General features: G+C 39.8%; 1 protein-coding gene across 5 annotated transcripts in view; it reads right to left on the reverse strand.

The window, feature by feature from the left end:
- The window catches only part of TENM4 (teneurin transmembrane protein 4), a 741,938-nt gene that overhangs the window by 376,519 nt on the left and 343,123 nt on the right, over positions 1-22,296 (reverse strand). For all 5 annotated transcript variants that reach the window (XM_066572311.1, XM_066572312.1, XM_066572314.1 and 2 more), the window contains one exon: positions 21,747-21,842. The gene's annotated coding sequence lies outside the window, so the exon portion shown is untranslated. The remainder of the gene's footprint in view (positions 1-21,746; positions 21,843-22,296) is intronic.

Consider the following 22,296-nt stretch of genomic DNA (forward strand, 5'->3'; position numbering starts at 1 on the left):
ATTTATATAGCTTGAAGGAAAACAGTAATTGGTTAAGCTCACGAGAGAGCTGAAACTCCACACTCCATTGTTTTATTCTTTAGCAAACAGAAAGAAATGGGTAAAAAAGAGCTACAGCACCATTCATAGGTCATCATTATCTCCCTGAGTACCAGAAGGGAATGCCTTTATGTTTAGGCCCCCACAGTCACACGCAATTATATCAAATTCTAAGACCTACCTAAATTAAGATACTCTGATGGATCCGTCTTTCCCTCAGGACTGGAGTAGCCCACATCAGATACAGCAAAGCCACCCTGAAGATGCCTAATTTGGCAGGAAGGCTCCTAATGCACACACTGAGTTATTCAGCAACAAAGCCAAGCCCTTGCCCACACAACATCCACTCACACACCCTGAGCACAAGCTGTAAATCACTCCTCTAGACAGCGCAACAATGGAAAGACCTTCAGCACGTATAACCACAAGAGGTAAAATCTACACTGGGCCACCAATAAAAACCAGGGCAAACTAAGGGCATGGCCAGTGTTGTAAATCCCCTTTAAGGGTGGGAATTATCTTGCAAAAATTCCTCAATGGACCACCTGCCACTTTTCTGGAAAAGCTTTGTCATTCTGGCTAATATCACCCAGGGAAAATTCTTTGACGAATCTGCAAGACTCTTGGTGTTCCTGGCACAGCCTACTCTGTCAAAGACACACTCTCCTGTCAATCAGTTAATCCAGTTAATGAGCGATAGTTAATTGAGTTGATGACAGCAAACTTAAGGATAGGATGTTACCAGGGAGCTACTGGTAACTCTTCTCCCCAGGGTGCTACTGTCTACAGCCTTCATGGAAAGCCAAATCTTTTCACCTTTAACATATTATTCAAGGCCACATATGTATCTTACTATAAGTTTGCACAGTGCTGAGCACAACCAGGCTTGGGTACCACTGCAACACAGATCTGCCAGGTTTTTCAGTAAATACTCCCAGTGACTTGAGCAGAGAATTGTGCTGCAAAATTGCTCATCATAGCTCCTAGTAAAATCTGAAGGAGACAGAAAGAATGTTGAGGATAATCTCAGATCCTACAGCAGATCACCAAATACACATGTAAGAATATTTCTAAAGTGTAATTCTTAACATACGTAAGTCTGAAAATTACTTAAAATTTCCAAGTGTACCTCATGTCCAGGTAGCAAGTGGGATTCAGATCCCCAAATTTACACATCAGGAAGTTGTGTATTTATATTTGAGGTATGCTCAGACTCCAGATTCTGTTTAGAGTGGAACAAGAACTTCTAGCAGATGAATAGTTTAGTCATGAAATAGACATATAAAGTCAGATTTAGGTTTTTAAAAAATTAATAATCTGAGGAGTTGAAATTTGTGTATGATTGGTGAAGGTACTGGCAGTTCTTTGTTTCCTGAACCAGCTTTTTGTCTTTCTGATACAAACCTGGTTGTATGCAGCTTCCTGGATATGTGCTTTTTTTCCTTTTCCAGGTGAGGATTAAATTCCCACTACATTTGTCTGATTTGGGGGGGGGGGGGGGTGACCTTTAAAGGGCCATCAGCATTCTTCTGTTAAAAATATTTTTTCCTATGTCTGGTAAAAATTTCTTTCTCTATTTTTTATTTGTAAACCTGTTCACCCCCAAAGGATGGTCAGTCAACAACGTGTGAGCAGCTCTTATGGAGATTTTTTAGAGATCTTTTGAAATAGAAAGCAGTATAGTAAGTATAGGGTAACGGTGTGGCTGTAGGCCTAGCCCTAGCCAAGCATATCAAGTTTTTCAAAGGGTCAGCAGGATTCAGCCTTATTGTAAATCATTCCTACTGATGATCAGTCTTTTGATGTCTGCACTGTGCTATCAGGTCATGGTGCAATCAGATGCTCCTTGCATATCTGCACGTTCCTAATGGACTTTGCCACTGTTCTCCATTTAAATGGCTCAGGTGAGTGGCTTATAACCACCAGAATTTGCTGTGATGGTAGAGGGAGAAAGCAATGCAATTTATACTTCTGTACAATTTTAGTTTTCTCCCACCATTGGCCAGAAAAATAACAAGCACTATTATGATCTCTGCCTCATGTATGCAGCCCAGAGAAATGAATTAAGTTGTCTGTCAAGGAAGGAGTAGTGCATATTACTTCTGATACCTTTCTCCACTGGATTTTCCCCCTTTTAATCTGCATATTTTTACCTCCCTATACATAGATAAACATTGCTTTTTAGATTAAGGGCAACTATCCAGCTAGTCCTACACAACAATTTAGAACAAAAACAGAGTATGAATTCCTTACAGGTGTTAAATTGAAATACATCTGATTTATATTCTGGTGTTAAAACAGCTCTCGCAAGGTTTCTAATCTCCATTTTGAGCGTTTTCTTGTCCTTTAGAAATCTATTATTCATGTCCCCTCATGAACTTACAGCTCCATGTGAACATACAAGTACCAGGGAAGAAAAGTGTCTGCCCAATGGAAATGGAGACCTAAATTTGGAGTAAGTCAGTACTGAAAAGGATGTTTGGGCAAATGGAAATAGATAGGAATTGTCTTTTGGGGAAAGAGAAAATAAAGTAATAAATATTGAAGGACAAGGAAGAAGCAAAGTTGTGCGAAACTCTAAATGACAGAACGGTGATAGCAAATGGACTTGATGTTTCTTCCTCATTGAAATCCTACTGAGAATTCTTCTCCAAGATTCCTGCTTTGGGTTCCTAACTCTGAATATGGAACTCCTGAATATGTGCAATATTCAAGGCAGTTCTCCACCCCCCTTTGGAAGAATTCCTGTGAAACCTATTTTGCAGATGTACAATGCTACCCAGTTTCTTACTCCACACGCTGACTGAGCACTGAGGATGAAGAGAGAGCTCCCATCAGTTCCCAAGCAGGTAAACAGAAAATTTCTGGCCAATGCACTTATCATTTGGGCTTGATTTTTTTTTCCTAATGCAGTAAAGATTTGGGACACAAGAGCAAACAGAGAGTGTGACCTCAGAAAAGTTCCAAAGTAGGATTACTTTCCACTTTCCATTGACACTATTCAGAAGGGAAAGTGGATCAAGACAATGAAGATGTTTATTTAAAACACACTGGAGATTATTATGCATCAATTCATGGAGGAGGAGAGAGATTGCAGCAAAGTCCTCAATAAACAAACAACTTCCTATCTTGAAAGAATTTTGGTCATGGTCCTATCTTCCCTAATGAATGTCTTCCTGAAATTTAATCATACACTATCAGAATTACTCATTCTGTACCAGTAGCACTCACAAAGTTAAACCACACTTATTCAAACACATAACTTTATTTTTTCTTATATCACCTGGCTCAAAGTCATTGAACTCAACAGAAAGTGAGCCATTTCCTTACTTTCTGTGCCATATAATTATTATTACTTGTTCAATTTTCATTCCTTATTATAGATGTATTTCACAATGTGTGTAACTGTACATAAATAAAAATCTAATTGAATCAATACCAAACCCACATTTTCCAGCTAATGATACCAATAATTCTCCTTTGTTTTCTCTATTTATGTCAGTGGATACCTGAAAAAACAATTAATGCAATGTTGCTCTAGACCTAAGGAAGTAAATGGACTTCCCAAGCTAGGGAATTTTTGCTGAAAATTTAATTTTCAGAATGACTGAATAAATAAGCCATTGTTATTTAAAAATTAAGCTTACTCATATGAAGCCTGGCAAAGTGCTGTCAATAACCTCTCCTAATAACTACCTTCTTCTACAAGAATATGCTGATCATAGAAAGGTGGTGATAAATAACATCCTGTTTGCTCTTCCACTGCAACGCCGTTACTCACCCATATTTATAACATGCCATTTACTAAAGTGTGCATGTTTATAGGCTGTCTGGAAAAGTCTGATAAGGGCAGAGATTGGTGGCAGGCTATGTTCCAAATGACTCAAACTTCCTTGCCCCACTGACGCCGGCTTTCAGCAAAGCCGGACCAGAGCACTCGGCATCCTTCAGCAGCTCATTTTCTGTGCTCTCTGAGCTTTGTGGCAGCGGGCACGAAAGGAATGCAAAGTCATGCTCTTGTGTGCTGCCCTTCGGCTTCATTATTTACTTTACACTCTTCTACCTGAATGCATCAGAAAAGGCTCTTTTTAAGACTTCTCCCTGCTTTTAGCAGAAGCCTGCTGTGTGGCACTGTTAGTCTAATCTAAGCTGGTGGGAGGGCCTGCTCGATGGCTTCACCAGGTGCTGGGCTGGAGGGGGCTCCTCACAGCCATGTTCTGAAAAGATTCGTTATTTACCCCTCTTTTTCCAATGCCCACCCACCCTGCTTTCGGCATGGCCATTCTTTAATTGCAGCCCAAGCTTAACTCAAATTCTTCCTGAAAGCATTTTTAGGCAGTTCCAGAGTTGCTTTTCACTTGCGAGTACTGAATGGCAGCTTCGATGGCATATGTATACCCAGCTTAGCAAAACGGGTACATAAAAGAGATAAAAAAGGGCTTTGTTGTGCTTTCAAGGCTTCAGCTTCTGCCAGTGCCAAGGAATTTTTCCAGAGTAAGAAATAACCTAAATAGCTATTCCTCTAGTGTCTAATATGGAGAATAAGAAATAATTATTAACTCATTATAACTTCAGTGTGAGGACACTGTGGAGAGTCTACCAAAAACGAACAGCAGAAATCCAGCCTGAAACTTCTACCAGGGCTGCCAAACTTGGAAAGCTGACCTCAGAGGTGGAACAAAAGCCATGCTGGTAATCCACTCTGCTGATAATGTCCTTCCATCCATAGTGTGGCCCCAAAACAATGTCATCAGATGGTCTTTTGTCAAAAACAAATTTAGACCAATCTACCATATGTAATTCACAGTCATGGCTTGACAACATACTGCAGTTATCCCCAGCAGACACAACTGTTTACATTTTACACACATAATTGGGTCTGGTTCAGTAACATTTTTCATTGGTGTGTCTGCCAAAATTATTAAGCTATTCGTACATGCTGAATCTGTGCCAAGCAAAATATTTGCCAATAAAATTGGCCTTATCGGTATAAATGCCAAAAAGGTTTGTGTTTTTTGGTGTGTGTGTGTCTATTTTTAAGACTTTACTCCTTATATGTATACGTAAACATTAAACAACATGACTGGACATTGATGTAGCATATTAGACCAAGATAGTCTAGGGTTTGGATGTGATCCTTGGGATCATGTCTTGTCTGCCATGTTTTCTGCCGCATAGAACCATAGGATGGTTTGGGTTGGAAGAGACCATGAAGATCATTCAGTTCCAATCCTGCTGCCATGAGCAGGAACACTTTCTGCTAGACCAGCTTGCTCCAAGCCCTATTCAGCCTGGCCTTGAACACTTCCAGAGATGGGGCACCCACAAATCCTCTTCTCTGTTGCAACAGAGGAGATATATGGTGTCCAAGAGTAAAATCTATGGAGGAATCTTCTTAAATCACTTCTTAGCAAGGTGTGAAGGACTAGACACCATATCCACACTGAAATTGGGGGAGAGAGAGATCCTTAAGCTGGAATTCATTCCCCAGCGTGGAACATTCAGCCCCATCTTTAAATATGAACCTGTAACACTACACAGTTCAGATTATCACAGCCACTCTGACATCCATCTTTCTGTCTAACACCCCAGACTATGTATTAAAATTCACATCCAGTCTTCACTACTTTCAAGGAATTACAGAAGTTTAGCTAGTTGCATTTTTTTTTAATGCACAGCTTTTTGAAATCTTAATGTGTGTTGGTTTTGTGATTGGTCACAAAAGTAACCAGAGAAAGAGCAATTTTGTTACTGGGAGGTAGACTCTTTTTCAGTACTATCTGCAGCTTCACCACCGATTCAGGCAAATGCTTTCTCAAAACCAGTTACTCACACAGCATCTCAGCTTCCCAACTGAAGAGGAGGTGTGCTATGTTATTTAAAAATGCCTCTTTTTAAATCTTGTGGAGAGGAAAATCGTTTGTAAGTGGCAATTATTCAGGGAAATTTTCTTCCACCTCCTCAGGAAATAGGTGGTTTGCTGTAATATTCTCAGTCATTCTTATTCAGACCTTCAAAATGTGAGTCCCTCAAACTCTCCAACTCCTTGAGATCTCTCCTTCCTGGCAGCCCATTCCTGGGATGCAAAGAATGACCTGAACTCCCACACACTTAGGCAGGGGTTACTGTGGCTTAAATTTATGGGGAACAGGACTGATTATTAGTATTGAGCCTCCTGTGAGGCAAAAGGGCAATGTTGAGATAAAGAACAAAAGCACAAGCTTTACTCTTCAGTGTAATTGGACATCAAAGATGTCCAATTGTACTTATTGGACATCAAAGATGTCCAACTTGTACTTATTTGGGTTAGAAGGTGCATTATCAACATGGCAAAGGTAGATGACAGAGCTTGCAAATCTGTGACATGATAACATCAGACCTCAGTTCAAATGATGAAAAGGGGGCAAATTTTCCACCCTCATTAAAATGTCTATGGTATAAGTATCTTCATGGGATTTACAGGTGCAATTCATCTTATCCTAATGCACACATATAAAATACATCAGCTAAGGAGCCCTGCAGAAGGCTGTTTCCCTTCACTGACAGTAGATAAAGTCCAGAGTGACTAGCCAAAATGTGGATGCCTGCACTGCTGAGAGCTAAAATACAAGGCATGGCAAATTCAACTTCTATGAATTGCCAAGTGGTTATGATTTTTTTTTTAATCTGCCTAATTTCTCAGGACCCAAAATTTTGATAGATCTTTTAAGTACTCAACAAGCCCACATGAGTTATTCAACATCTGGGAAGATCAACATGCCAGTAAATTATTAGTTTATTAAACTGAAAAAAACATATTCAGTTTAACATCTCCAGATTATGTGCTTCCCTGGAATGAGCACACAAATCTATGAAATACAGGACTTCAAAATCAAGTTCAATTCCTCTATATTTTTAAAGACCATACTTTGAGAAGCACAGGTTTTTGTATCACCATATTCTGGCATTTTTAGTGCTTTTTATTTCATTCTAGTCTCCTTTTTTTGGGTAATCTATGCAGAGTTGCACCAATTCTCCACCCTTTGCATAACATCCCCTTAAAAGCCATTGAGTATGAAAGAACAGCAAGTCGGCCTTGACCTCACCTTCTCTGTATTTGAAAGGGGGCCTTTATCTTAATGTTCTCAAGTTGTGTGTCCTGCTTTGATTAATACACCCATTAGCCCATTGCTTCTATTTTTTTTCAATCACTCAGCATACAACACTCATCAAGAAGCCTTAAGGTTAATTTTAAATGATTTTTCCATATGGTAACTAAGAGACAGCATTCCTGCAGCACTGGCTGTGCAGCTGCACAGGGCAAGGTGGTGGACTTTGTCTTCGGGGATGCAAAGAACAGTTGGAATCAATGAACTTAAGCTTCTTTTCTGACATAAATGGTTCCATGAAGACACCAAGGCAGTGTTCACACCTATGTGGCCTTTGGGCAACATGAGGTTCAACTCCATCTCACCCAACCTGGCTGATGTATCTAGGTATGAAAATATGGATTTTCTTCCACTAAAGGGTACAGACAGAATGGAAGTTCCTGAGGGTAGTTTCCTCATTAAGATATATAAATCTCCTCTGGAAGTGACCATATCTATATCTAAGGGATGCAGGAAATAGGATTAATCTCACAAAACAACTGCCCCTTGCTAGTTTTCTAGATTCCCCTAACATATAGAAAATAAAAAATTACACTTTTGTATTCAATTTGGCCATCCTGCTTTATTTGTTCACTGAAGATGAGAGGAACTGAAGACTTAAAATTCCTTTTCTTTATGAAGCTTAAAAGAGACACTGAGGTTTTTTTATGTGAGATGTACTGCCGAAGTAGGGACAAGCAGGGTGATCCCAGGCTGTAATTCACCTATTCATTATCTTACTGTACTGTGAAAAATGGAAATCCACTGTTTCTTGTAATCAGAGAAGGGTTAGTGAAATCCTATTAAAAATGGTTATAAAATTTCTATGGGAAAAAAAAAAAAAAGAAACAGGATGGTTTAGGTGGAAGGGACTGCTCTTGAATTGCTCTCCTACATGTCACATCTCTACTTCTGGACACATCTCTTTCGTCTTGTTTAGTTCCCAAGGGCTATGCAGCTGCTCTAAGAAAGAAGACACCACCATTCATGCAAGGGATGATAATCCTTCATCACTTCCACCTTTCCACCCTGACAACTGCTGACTATGGCAGGAGCAACACAGAAAGGAACTGCCTTTATTATATATAATTTTTTTTTTAACATCAGTAGAAAATAAAGCCTTCCACCTGCTATTGTGCAGCTGAGTTTCTAATCTCTGGTGCCAGCATGACTGCTGGGAGATGACCCTCAAGTGAGGGGAAGCAGGGTTAGGCATTCAGGGGCAGGACGGCTGTGCTGATGTGATGTGACACACATGTCTCTACAGCACCCAGTAAAGATATCCCCAGTTGTTAATTGCTAGGCAAAATTCATTATTTCCCCCATGGCCAGCAACTCTGGACTGCATTCAGCATGCTGGCATAGAAACTAACATCAAAATTATTTCACTTGCTTTTCCTATGGAAATACACAGTATTCAACTTTTCTTTTTAGAGTTTTAATTTTGTTTTTAATGATCAGCCATAAGGAGGTGGCAATAAATCCCAAAGGACAACTCCACGTATCATTGTTGGCTCCAGGTATTGGTGGGACTGATAAAAGAAATAGAGTATGAGAATATGGAACCATTGATAAACCGATAATGAGTGCTGCTTATTAGGTACTTTTCCATGTGTTTTCTTTTATTTAGAGTCCAGGCCTTAAATAGCAATTTGTTTACTTTATCAACAAAACAATCTGCAAGACCTTTTGCAGACCAAGTAGGTGAATGCTTCCAGATCTCTCTGCAGCTCTTATTTTTCTGGTCAGAACTCATTTGTCTACAGAAAATTTGGGTGACAACCAGAGAAAAGTCACATTCAATTTATGCACAAATCCAGACACTAAAGGGACTCAGAAGGTGCTGAACATCCACCAGGTTTTTATGATTAGCAGGGGCCTCTGCGCTCCTGACAACTAAACCTGAAATATTGTGACAGCCGGCATGGGTGACAGAGGAAGGGATGGTAGAAGCTGAATGCCTGGATACCAAAAGCAAAGGTAAAGAGCCAGTGCCATTGGCTGTCAGCGCTGAGATAATTTTGCAGCTGAAAGCAGTGACTTAGGCTTACTTTCAGACATCAGCTGGAAACTAACCTCAATTTTCTTATCTATAAAATAGGTCTAATTCTATTTGTCTTCCTCTAGGGGACCATGTGACAGTGTTCACAGGGGTTCTTGGATGAGGGAAGAGACGAGACTTTTGACTCCATGTTCAGAAAGCTTGATTTATTATTTTATGATATAGATATATATATATATATATTACATTATAACTATACTAAAAAGAAATAGAAGGAAAGGTTTCCTCAGAAGCTAGCTAAGAATAGAAAAGAATGATAACAAAGGCAGCTGGCTTGGACAGAGAGTCCAAGCTCTCTGGTCTGTGGTTGGCCATTAACTGCAAACATTCAAAATGGCCCAATCACAGACATACCTGATGCATTCCACAGCAGCAGATAACCATTGTTTACATTTTGTTTCTGAGGCCTCAGCTTCTCAGAAGAGAGAAAATCCTAAGAAAAGATTTTCACAAAAACATGTCTACGACAGGACCATGATGCCTTTGGGTTGCTAATGTTTTTGGATGCTCCAGGCTTCTAAGGAAATATGAGCTACTCAAGCAGTAGTGGAAGTGCAGTGAGCACAGGTGCACTCTGCACTATACAATATGTATTTCATCCATATAGGATGCTAATGCCAGTTTAGAGAGGAAAAGGAAGTCCTTAGCAGATATTTTTTCTGAATTAGCAAAGATTATAAGGGTATAGCAGAGTTTGAAAGAATTCCAAATGAGGAATCAAACCAGAATTTATTTGGTTATAAAAATCCCATGAATCTTTAACAGGAATGAAACTGTGATGTCTATCCCTTGACTTAATTATACATTTGTTCATTATTTATGCAATATTCTGACCTACCCAAACCTTTTCTTTGCACATGTAGTTCTTTACTTAAAAGAGTGATTTTTTTCAGCACTCCAAACATAGGTCCATTTTAAAAATTGGTGGATCCATACATGATAAACAAGTTATTGGGAGGGACTCAGAGGATAAGTTAATGCACCTATTTGTACAGCACTCTCAGGCTGGTTTAATGGTTATGGATGAGGATAGATGTTTCCAATGCTAGGATATGCCACAGTGAAGCCGCATCTAGTCCAGAAAAAGTTTTGGTGATGGATAAAATTTTTTTTTCACGTTTGTCCATGGCAACTGGTATGGTGCTATGCTTGTCTTCCCAAGAAACCATTACATTTGATGGAATCCTCACTTCTCAGGGATAGCCAAACATAGTAGTAGTACATGGATTTCTTATTTCGTTTTGGTTTGCCTGTTAAATTATCTTTATCTGAACTCATGAGCTTTTACAGTTTTCCTCTTTCAATTCTCTCTTCCATCCCGCATGGGGAAGTGAGCCAGCAGTTGTGTAAGGTTTAGCTGCCTACCAGAGCTAAACCACAACAGTGGGTTAACCTTGAAAACCTTGTTAACCTTGCCGTGACTCAAAGTAACAGTAATGTCCACCTTGAAAAACCATAAGGATGCAGAACTTTATCTTATGGCCATGACACAGTCACTTTCAAAATGAAGGGATTTTAGCCCCTTCCTCCAGTGAGTATAACCCATGACACTTGCCATCTAGTGCTCTTACCAGCATCTGCCTACAAGTCTATTCCTAGTAGTGGTTACTATAATATGCCTTCCATTGAGTTCTTATTTTATATATAAATAGGTATAGATCTGCTGAAAGTAAGGAGTCCAAACTATTGGAATGTGGATCAGAATAAACTCTGGATGTTTCAATTTATTTCCTTAAAATGCTTCCTCTGTGACACTGTAAGACTACAAATCTCCCTCAGGTCACACTCGTCACCTGCAAAATAGTAATAACGTTTCTTAACAAACACACTTTCCTATCCATTTCCTTTTATATAGAACAAAAACATTTAGGGATAGGGAGTCTAGTATTTTGTGCAAAAGCTCTCACACTAACTCACACTACCAGATAGTTACATAAAAAATCGCTAAGTGATTAAGGTGTAAGCATATGACAGAAGCATTCCTAGATACTCCTGTTTCCAAGAAATTTAGCTACTGGAAACTTTCAGAAATATAAAAGTACATTTAAATCCACAGGAATGATACTCAGTTTGAGTTTTGACAGAAGGTTTTAGGTATAGTTTTAGCAAAATCTTTTTTTCCGTATCAGATAAAGTCCCTGAGAAATCACTCCTATCTCCACACTGATATAACTTCAAAATGCCACACACGAAGCACTCCAACATCATTAACTGGTGTGCAGTGTTGATTTTTATGTTGCAAATTTGATTGAAAACAGAAGTTTATCAGTGAAATGCTGAAATAGCCTTGAATATGGGGAAGTGAATGAGTATAATTGCTGATGGGTTCTTTTTATTATCAAGGAGTCTTGATTATAGCTTCATAGACTTAAATTATGGCAAATCAAGGACAAGATCAATTTACTATCTAAGCAAATATTTATGTGAAGCTGGAGATTGGCATATATTGATCTGTTTATAAGGACCATAATTCTTGCTGCAAAATGCATTGGCAATGAGCAGTGCTCTTTTCTCTATGTGCTTCCTCAAGAGCAAGGAGCTGAAAGTCATGAAGGAAAAAGAAAACATAATTTGGAAAGTCAGAGGGCTCATCCCAGTCAAATGCAGCTGCAAACCCAAGTCACTTATTACGGACAGTCCTTTAGATGGAGACTGATTAATGCCGAGTTGTGCATTGTAGAGAAATTGATAAACAGTTCTTGTAGTAAGTTAGAAATCCTGCTTGAAGGAAAAGAAAGTGCTCAGAGCATCTAAGCTGTCAGGCTGGTAAGTATTGATGGGCAACATCAGCCAGGGCAGAGCATCAGCTGCAGCATCCCGAGTCTCCCTGCATTTTTAAGAGGTCACTTTGATATAAAGTAGAAGAGTGTTCCTAACTTGTGGGATGAAGAAGGATCCCTGCGAAATGATGACCAATCCCAACAAAGGCTGTTTTTGTTGGAGGAAAAGGCGAATGTGGGGGCAGGGTAGAGAAGAAGCTGGATTATCTTTTGTTGCATTTGACAGTTGAAAAGGCCCTGATGAATAATTACCCTTAAAACTAACAAACAAGGATAAAGAAAAAAATGCATAAAAAGAGAAGAAAAAAAACCCTTGACCTCTCCCCAGACACAATAGATCCCTTTGAAATAAAAACAAAATAAAAATAACTCATAGGGGAAAAAATAACTTCATTTGACTTTTCTTTCTACTTTTGGCAAGTATACACACATGCTCACATATATATATATACACAATTGGCAGTCTCCCCCGGTCACAGTTATCTTAATCTCTTCTATACTTGATCCATTCAACAGCAAAGCTTATGCAAAATGCAAAAAAAAAAATCAAGGGAAAAAGCAAAAAGAGCAGCCTTGGTTGAAGGCCCTATTGGTTTAGCCACAAAAGAACAATTCCTGGTGAGAGCAGTTGTCACCTGTTTTGCATACTCCTTATTTTGCTCTTAATTGGCATTATATGGAAACTTATCTACAAGGCCATGGGAACCAAGAAGCATCCCTTACCCCCTCCTTCTTTGAACAAGCAGAACCCAATTAAAGCACAATTATCTCTCTTTTGCTATTAGCATCCTCCAGCAACAGAGACACACAGATAGGAGAAGCATTGTCAGTCTGACAGCAGCCACCTTTTTTTATGAAAATTTTTGTAAAGGTCATAAAGAAAATAAAGGAGACAAAAATGGTCCAGGCTTTGGTGAGCTGAAGGGCAGTATTTTTTAAAATTATTTGATCTGGATTTCCAGATGATTTTCTAAATACATTTATTTTCACCAGGGAGTAACTGACCTAAGACTCAAAACGCACTCATAGTGTTTGGAGGCAAGCCTGGAAAAATAAAGGAGATGGCCAAAGAACAAGAGGAAAAATAGACACAGGTGTCTTCCCAGAAAGTCCAAGCTGTCTCAGAAAGCTGTGAAATTGATAATTCCTCTGGCAGGACTATGGAAAAACATCTCAGGGGAAAACAAACAACCATTTTTCAAACTGAAGCCCAGAGTCACTCCTAAATCCATATCCTGCTGCTTAACATTGCAAATCTACAGCCTACATCCTACATCCCCGACATGGATGGTCAGCACTCCAACATGATCATGACTTGGAAAGGGTTCCAGTGACATGATTCGTGGGTTTTTTGGACACAATCTTTGAGGTGTCCTTGGAGAATGAACACCCACCACTGTTCTCAGTTACATATGTGCCTGGCTGTGACAGACTTCAAAGATAGCTCTGCATACCTTCTTTATCAGAAGCCATCCCCAAGTTGGCAAACATTTGCACTACCACTCATCCTGTCTCATCAGCAGCTACTAAGAATATGTATGTGTCAGGAAGCATCATGCATTTCATCACTTCAGCAAGTCATGCCATCACAAAGCAATTTGTGTCCCAGTTGATTCCCTCAGTTTCCCCCCTGGATGACAACGACAGGCTTTAAAATACTGAGCAAGGAAACAAACAAGCTCACTTATTTTTCTTCTTTTTTTTAATTCTTTGGGATATTCTTCTGCTGTATTTCCAACATTTAACAGGTCCAGTTCACATATTTTGTTGAAGAAGAATGCAGTATGTCCAGGCAGAAAGCTGAATTCTCCTCTTAGAGGTGCCCCAGAGGTGCCTATCTGCTCTCCCCAAGGTCTTGCCAGCTAATCTCAATGTTAACCTTTTTAGGAATTTCAGTTTTACACTCATTGCATGTATTTGCAAATTGATTTAATTTCCCAAACAAGTTAACAGCATAATGCCTGGGAGGGTGGTTTTAGGATGCCATCAGCTCTTTGACCCCCTACAGCAGATCTCCTGCTTTCTTCTCTGGAGAGCTCAATGCTGCAGCTCCACAGTTCTCCTGTCCAAAGAGAAAACCATGTCAGTGCACATGTGCTGTTTGCTTTTGTCATGGCACACATGGTTTTTGCTTTTACCATGGTTGGCCAGAGATGTAGAGAGACAGTGTCCCTTCTCCAAAAGCCAATGGAACAGAGGTGGGTGTTGTAGACTCTCTACATAAGCAGGGCAATTGAAAACAGGAAAAACAGTTCTGCCAGTGGATTTATTCCCAGATTAAATGGAACTTCTGCTAGTTGGGTAAGTGTGTTAACAGATCACCAAGGAATGGTAAGGAATTGGTTAAAGAGATCAAAAGATCAAACAAAGAGCAACAATGTGAAAATTATGCCACTGCATTTAACTACAAAAATAAAAAACTTTCCCCTCTGTCCTACTACCATCTAATACCCAGAGGCTGCTCTGAGAGCAGTGGAGCAGGATGAGCAAATTCCTGTCTTGCAGCAGAAAGATGAAACCTGCAGGGAGACAGCTGCAGTGGAAAGGATTGAAATTAATGTCAAGCAATAGATGAGATTTTGGTGGAGATTTTGATGAGATTTATTGCTGAAAATGTTTTCCCTGGCAAATGTCACATCATTAAAATTAAAAAAAACCACCCACAATAGAATTGAGAAAATAAAGAGAAACCACTCAAAACCACTGTCCTGATAAATGGCAGCTTGAAACTCAGTCCTCAGGCTCTCAGGGTCAAAGATGGTCTTCTTCATAAGGAAGTGTTCAGAACTGCTAAAATGTCCTTTCAGATCCTTTCACCTCATCAGGTCCATCATCTGTGACTCCAGAGCACATGTTTTATGGACAGTAAGGATATTTTGCCAACATCTGGCAGGGTGTGGCTGAGTCTAACTGGGAACAGCCCTTGGAGCAAATTCTGCAGCTGAGCACTTCCCAGCAGAGCCACATCATTTATACACAGTCTAATATGGGTGAATTAAGATCCTGTAAATATAAACAGTGTATTTGGCATTTGCCTGTTGAAGAAGCTCCTTGGGGAGTCTCTTCTATGCCATCCTTGATGGGACAGCCAGAAGAATTATTCCTTTATGCCTGGTAATTACACATGAAAGTGCCAGTTCCCTGTCACAGCAAAAAATGAGGATTGCAGGTGAATTGTGTGTTTGCCTCAAACAGGACAGCAAATCTGCATGAGGTTGGCCAAGCTAATTTTTATTTTCTCAAAAGGACTGAATGGTCTGCAGGTCTGAGTGCATGCCTCAGGCACGCACCTGCCTGCCCCTCCCAATAAGTACCTTGCATTTAGTAACCCTTGAAGAAAACAAATTGTTTTTATCATGCAGGGATGAACAATCCTCCTCGAGCCAGATGTCCAGCTCAGAAAAACATTTCTCCAGCCTTTGGATTCCCTCTACTTAGGTTGCTGTTCTCATCCGCACTTGTATTGGTTGGTCCAGCTAGATTTGGAAGGTCCTTGTGAGCACGGTTGCATGGAACTTGTCTTTTCTGAGCTGGCCTGTATTTCAGAGGTTCCGATATCTCTATTAAAACTCAGTGTAGCTACCTTTACCAACAATGCCATGTTAGGTTAATATACTGGCAATATACCAACAGCGTAAGAGTTACCTACACACATATCATTTATGTATATTGTTAATATTACTAGCACTACCTGTGTTCAGAATGGTAGTTTCAGCTAAGTCAGACTAGTCCATTCCTGCTAACAGATTAAGTCTGATAAAATAAAGAACTTATTTCTCTGCCTAGACCAGATAACAACTGTGTCTTCTTGGCAGAAAGAAGAAAATAAAGAAGAAAATAAACTATTCAAAAATTAGCAATAGAGCAAAAACAGAGACTGTTCTACTTCTAAGGCATTAGACCTTACCAAATTGATGACTGTCCATTATTATCACTGGTAACACTATGCTGTTATTAGAAAATGGAACTGGGGAAGAATCTCACCTGAGGAAGTATATTTTAAATTGTCTTCTGTACTTAAGCCTGTCCTTCAATTTAGGGCTTAATAGGATTCCTCACAGGAGCTAAACACATGTTGAACAGTTTTACAGCAACAGTACTCAAGGGTGCTTTCTTGTACCAGGTGAAGACAGATCCTGTAACTCTCTTTCAATTATTTTTCCATACTTCTGTTGTTTAGATTACTCTGTTGCATAAGAAATGAATGCCTCTACTCACTTTGTTTGTTTTGCCTCACGACCTGCAGGGGCTTCTTAACCTCGGTGAGAATGCACACAAAATACAAACTTCCCCAGCAGCAGAGTTGAGGATAGTCAGACACAGTTGCAAAATTAGCATTAAAATGGGATGAAAAAGCTCTGCTTTTCCACACAGAAACATTTCATGCTCTCCTGCAAAATGGAAAGTATGCTTATGTGCCCCAAAGCAAATTTTGCTCCCCCACCCTCTGTCACCTCACCCTAAAAGTCAATGTCTAATGAGAATATGTAAATTAAAACAAGCCTAGATTGGGACAGTTGGAAAATTTGAAAGCTTTGCCATGAACAAGTGAATTTACCTCAGCTATCATGAGTAAGTAAAAGCATCTTCCAGTGCCTAAAGGGGCTACAAGAGAGTTGGAGAGGGACTTTTGACAAGGGTGTGGAAGGACAGGACAAGGGGAAATCATTCAGACTCATAGAGGGCAGGGTGAGATTAGGTATCAGGAAGAAATTCTTCACTATGAGAGTAGTGAGACTCTGGCAGAGGCTGCAAAGATGTTGGTCCTCCATCCCTGGAGGTGTTCAAGACCAGGCTGGATGGGGCTTTGAACCACTTGGTCTAGGGGAAGGTGTCCCAGCCCATGGTACAGTGTTGGAACTAGACAGTCTTCACGGTGCCTTCCAACCCAAACCATTCTGTTAGTCTATGAATTTATGGTTTTATGAAAAGAAAACTGGGATGATAATTCATGGATGCATAGTTGCCTTGAGTCCTCAATAAGTTAGCTCTCTGTACCATGGCTGTGGGTGACAAACAAGGGCTTGCACACAGTCCCCAGGGGTGGCATGTGGCACCACGGGCTGTGCTGCTCAGTCAGGGCTGCAAAGTAAGGGGTGTCAAAGAGCTTTGGCCATGGCACAGTGGGGTTCTGACCAGCTCTAGGACAACAGCACAGTGTTATAGGAGCTACACATCTGCTGCAAGGGGAAGATATGCAGGCATGGAGAGGGAACTGAGGATGCACAGCTCCCACTGAGGCATCTGTGCTGTTTGCAGTCACTGGCTCTGACAGCAGCACACACAAGCTGTGTGGGCCTCGTGCATGGCACTGTTAGATAGGTCTATAAAGTACATTATGAGATCATCCAGAGATACACAAAGAAGCCCTGAGTGAAACTCTGTAAGATCATAAAAGCAGTAAAACTGTGCCAGAACATTGGGATGGCTCAGCCTGTTCATGGAGGTGGGGGGTATGGCTAAAAGCTGTTGCACTTGCAGGCTGTGGGTTAAGCCTATGTCATTATGCTCTCCACACAGCACATGGTTTCCAGAAGGAAAATGCTATGATATTTTGGTGTATTTGTTAAACCTACAAGAAGATGAGCAGTAAGTATCCCCATCTCTCTGAGATACACTATATCTGCAGCTGAAGGTGGTTCCCCTGCTATGAAGTTATCTCTTTTTCCAAAGAGAGTAATGATGGGATCTTTGTTATTTCTTTGCTGTTGTATTTTGGTTCTTTGGAGGGTGTGAGATCACATCTCCTGCGTGTCACAAGAGGAGGAAAAAAACTGGGCTGAAAATAGATTTCTGCAGCAAAGCAAAAGAAAAGCAAAATCTGATGTGTCCAAGAAATGCATCTGCAATTCACTTGCAAATCTAAACAGGGAGAAAATGATTGACAGACAATGTACAAACAGTTCTTGTAATAAACTTTTGAGTTCATACTGGTTTCTACAGCCACCCCCCACCTGCTGCATACTCCACAGCCAAGTTGCTAATTACAGCCTTCCTGCTGTTTTCCAGTTCTTCCTCTGCTAAATAATGGGAGGAGAAAGGTTTAGGGAAACTGATGCACTTGACAGCAAAAATAAATAAGCAAATGAATACATAACTAACTAAATAAATAATTAATCTGGTCATCTCCAAGACAAGGCTCTTCTATCATACCTCCAGTACCTTGAGCCAAACTTCAAGGGTTATTCAAGAAAAATGATGATCTGGCACCTCAGAGAATAAGCCATAAGTATCAATGCTTAATTAACACTGCATGACATTAATTTGAATAAATAGAACCTTTTAGAAGGATGTCTCTCTATATTGTGGGTTGAAACAAGATGCCTTGTGGGAAGAATGACAAGCTCCCTAGGATTATGTAACATCTCTATGGTTATAGCACCTGGAGGTTTTAAGTGTATCATGAGCACAACGTGTTAGATGCTGTATAAATATACAGTTGCTGAAGATGCTTATCTTGGATTTGTAGTGTAAACAAGAAGATATGCCACACAGCTCTGGTGACAGGTTGATCAAGGCTAAGAAGACAGGGGACCTAAGGAAATTAGAAAACACATACACATTGTTTAGCAGTTTCTAATTTGTTGGGACAAGGGGATTTTTACAAAAACTTATTCCCAAAACTTTATCAATATAAAGTGCTTGCAAAAGTCCCCAAAGACATAAGAGTTGCCTTATGGTTTAACAGGAAAATAGAAAGGAAAAGAGTGCACAGGTTGCAGCAGAATAGCATGACAGTCAACAATAACAATCAGTGTTTTCAAGCTGGGTACCAAATACCAACTACCTCTTTCCTCACCTGAGTAAGAGCAGTCTGATCAGCAATGAGCTACAGTTTCCACTGAGAGCTGCAAGAGGACAGCAGCTCCAAAAATCATCCTCTTTCCAGATTAATGTTGGCGGCTCCTGAGAAACACTATATCCCCTGAGGCATGTTGTTACTTTTAATGAGACAGTAAAATAACAGACCCTGTTATTTGTACTGTTCATATTCATCTTGTGTGTGCATTGAAGAGGGACAAAAAGGTGTTTAGAGGGCTGGAGACCTTCTCCTGTGGAGACAGGCTGATGGAGTTGGGGTTGATCTGCCTAGAGAAGGCTACAGGGAGACCTTAGAGCCCCTTCCAGAACTTAAAGGGGTCTATAAAATAGCTGAAAGAAGGACTTTTGACAATGGCATGGAGGGACAGGACAAGAGGGAATGGCTTCAGTCTGGCAGAGGTCAGGTTTAAATTGGGTATTAATAAAAAATTATTTCCTGTGAGAGTGGTGGGGCACAGCCACAAGTTGCCCAGAGAACTACGACTCCTCCATCACTGGAAGCATTCAAGACCAGGTTGGATGGGGTTTTGAGCAACCTAGTCTAGTGAAAAGCGTCCTTGCCCATGGAAGGGGGTTTGGAATTAGATGATCTTTGAGGTTCTTTCCATCTCCAAACATTCTATAATTCCAAGACTTCGCAGATAGTATGGGACCAGCTAGTATGGCATACCTTTGAAACAGCTCTGGAAAGACCCGTTGAGGGGAAAATGTGCCTCATAGCTGGCATGACTGACTCCGCTACCCCATTGGACATAACTGGGGAAAAATACTGTGATTCCACAGGAAATAACTGATTTGGATTCTATTATTGACTCTTTGACCTTATGTCACTACTCAGATCTCCTGGTAGCAAAAAGGTTATCAAATGCATCATGGTTGTAAAAGACTGCATTTTGAAACGAGTAGCATTTTGTAATGAAAAAGTCTTCAGATTACAGTGACAAGTAAGAATTCGCCTTTAGTAAAAAGGTATTTAGACATGTCCTCTGAAATTTTTATCTCTTAATAGAGAGCTTGTCATGTGCAGCGACTCCCAGAAATTTGAGAAGTTTTACTTTAGAGATTTCTTCTTCTTTTCCTTACTCCACTCAGTTTTCTGTCACCTCATAATACTGTTACCACTTACTATGAAACCTTGACTTTGAAAATACTTTTACTCTTTTTCTTTTTCCCTTTTTCTTTCTCTTTGTTTTTTATGCCTAGTCATTATCTTGCAGTGAGATCTTTCTCAGGGGTTAACTTTTTGAACTCTTGCTACAGACACAACATTTCAGCTCACACCAGCCCTAATACTTCCTTGCTCATGGCAGGGGGAGATTGGAATTAAATGATATTTATGGTCTCTTGGTCTCTTCCAAACCAAACCTTCCTATGAGTCTAAGATTATGAAAAAAAAAAAAAAGCACAATTTAATTCCTTATAGGAGTACATGGTTTCTCCCTAAGGAGTAATGAACAAAGTCCAGGACATGACTCGTAGGCAAAATTTTCATGCTTTGGGACCTGCCTCTTCTTTCTTATGCCAGTATCTGTGTAGTGCTGGTGATTAAAGCACTGGTGTTCACTAATCACTTTCACTCTGTCTAGCAAGTACACATAATTCTGCATCAATTTAATTTAAATATCACTTTATATTCATGGCTTTGACTTTTAGGACTCCTCCTACTGTACTTGTAGTTTTAATATTAACAGACATTTCTTTCTCTCCACTCATCACTCATATCAAGATTCCCAGGCTGAGGTGAACATTTGCTGCTTCTTTATGTGGCAAGAGCCACAGGTGCCCCAGCTCTTCAGTTCTAAGTGAAAAGTTCTTAAATATCACCCCTCAGCAACATTCTCCAAGAAAGTGTGTTTTGATTTGAAAGGCAACTAGACAATCTCCAGTGGTCCCTGCCAGCATCAAATATTCCACGATTTGTTGATTCATGCTTCTGCTTTTCTACCATTTCCTTGTAATGTTCTGTCTACTGAATAGTGCCAGCTTTGCTTGACATGTCCCAGCAATGATCTCCAAGCAACATTCCCTCTTGATCACTGTGGACAATGCCACTATCCTGTAATCTTGATATCATGTTCAACTCATATTCCTGTCCACTCCAGATGCCACTTCCCAGTTACACTGAAGCTACACATACATTCAAAGTATGTTTTGTGTATCATACTACAAATAATGCCTTTCCTTGCTCTCTACGCATCTAGGTAAATCTCTTAACTCAGTCCTTATCTTTGAACATGTCAATTACTGCAGAATTCCTTTCTGTCACTTACATCACAGGTGTAAATTTGCCCTGATTATATTCCCTGGATACAAAGCCCATTTTTCCAGATATAGCATTGAGTTTCCTTCCCCATTTCTATCAAAACTAGGCTGTCTGCATCCAATCAACCCATGCATTTTCCATGGTCTATGCACTGGATTTTCAAATGAGTGCTTTTGTATTTTCTTTCATGCTGATCTCAATAAACACATATAAAATTACCTTGCTAGTGACTTTCTTTCTCTGCAGCAACATCTAAAATTCTGACAAGGACTAGGTTGCAGGTGTGCTATTAGCATTGCCTGTCATACTGACCAGCACTTTCTTATCACATCCATGGGTCTCCTCTGTCTGTCACTTTCCATAGTTTCTTGACTTCTACTAAGACATAAGTAATTTCATGCAGAGAATGTCTATGTTTCTAGAGTGCCTGGCACAGCAGAAATGAATCCATGACTGAGACTGTGATTCAAATTATCCTTGTCAGCTAATAAAAATAGACATGGGTCAATAATAGACCCGTTCCAGAGAAATTAGTGAAATTTCTCATGACTCCAATTAGGGAAATCTCCTCAAGAAACATTACAAATATCATAATTTTATTTTAAACAACAAAACATGATTAAAACATCCCAGGTACTGGAATTAGTACTCACTTTTGGTAGTTGCCTTCTTAGAAATATCTAGGAACAATCCATCAAATGCTTCTTGTAGGATACTGTTTTAACCTAGACGTGTTATTCTCAGTCTACCTGAAAAATACACAGACATAGAAAAAAATCAGTGTTTTTTTCAGTGATTTTTAACTTATTTGCTATAGAAAAATAAATTAAAACAACTACTTACTGTTATACGGGGTATCTAAAACGGTGATCTATACATACATGGTTCCTGATGTAATGTCACATCAGCACTACTAGGGTATGCTTAGTTATCTCATAGAAAGAAATGCATTTGGTAAATACAAACTAAGTTTTTTTGTACAGCACTCAGAATTGGTGCCTGTCCTTGACCAACTGTGCAAACATCCACCCCCTTGCCAAAAGAGTAATTCATCAACTCCTCTACAGGAGCTTCAAGAGTTTCCAATTAACACAGCAGTTGTTCCTTTCCTCTTCTGTGTTTTCACAGGCTTCAGAAGATGAAAATAAAAATATATATTTTTTTAGTTTATATGGTTATCCCAAATATCTAGTTTCTTAAGTC

The sequence above is a fragment of the Molothrus aeneus genome, chromosome 2 (genome assembly GCF_037042795.1).
Source record: "Molothrus aeneus isolate 106 chromosome 2, BPBGC_Maene_1.0, whole genome shotgun sequence".
Taxonomy (NCBI): domain Eukaryota; kingdom Metazoa; phylum Chordata; class Aves; order Passeriformes; family Icteridae; genus Molothrus; species Molothrus aeneus.